Source organism: Sinocyclocheilus anshuiensis, unplaced genomic scaffold (assembly GCF_001515605.1).
Source record: "Sinocyclocheilus anshuiensis isolate Anshui unplaced genomic scaffold, SAMN03320099.WGS_v1.1 scaffold287, whole genome shotgun sequence".
Taxonomy (NCBI): Eukaryota; Metazoa; Chordata; class Actinopteri; order Cypriniformes; family Cyprinidae; genus Sinocyclocheilus; species Sinocyclocheilus anshuiensis.
In genome coordinates, this window is record NW_015552557.1 from 964,600 (window position 1) to 965,591 (window position 992).

The window sequence follows — 992 nt, forward strand, 5'->3', positions numbered from 1 at the left end:
TTGAGAACCACTGAGCTAATTTTCATGCATGTATTACATACTATGGTGAAAGTTTTATATTTCTAAAGCACTCAGACACTATTTCAATGTTTTTGTCTGAACGTCACTGCTTAATTCATCAATAATTTAACACCCATTACCTGCCAAAGGCAGCGTGTTAAGCCACAGCTTAATGCTTAATGGAAATTATGCACTTTGAGGAAAGGCGGAACCATTTGTAATCGCCACAACAAAAGACTGCGCTCAACCTGGCTGACCAGTGGAACTGTACACTCATCCTGTAATTGCAGGCTTCCCTGAAGAGCTTCAATGCTTTGGCCAGGCCATGTGAGGTTTAAACACTTCTAACATCAAACAAAGAAGGTCTAGAAGAGCTCAGGAGTCTGTGTCATTTTTAACATGATGAAGGCTCTGACTCTCATAGCTCATGATAGGGAAAGTGTGAACAATGCATCTTTAATCCTCTGCCAGTCTCATTCCAGGCGTGTGTGTGTGTGTGTGTGTGTGTGTGTGTGTGTATTCACTGCACTCAGATAACAGTCTTTCCACCGAACAGCCACAATGAACAAATGTGAAGAAGGGAAATGAAACTTTCTTACTCATGTTCTTACATGTAGTGGAACAAACAGGTCAACAACAGAAACATCCATTATGTAATAAAATAAATGTTCTCATAATAATACAAAATAAAATTACATTAATTTGCAGAAAAGTTTTTTTAATGCACACATAATTTATTATTATTATTATTTATTAATTAAAGCATAACCTATCATTCCTGCATTATAAAACCGTCTAAACCAGGGGTCTCCAATCTCTGTCCTGGAGGGCAGGTGTCCTGCAGAGTTTAGCTCCAACCCTAATTAATCACACCTGAACCAGCCAATCAAGGTCTTACTAGGCATACTAGAAACTTCCAGGCAAACTCTGCAGGACACCGGCCCTCCAGGACCGAGTCTGGAGAACCCTGGTCTAAACCGTGTAGGTGAGAT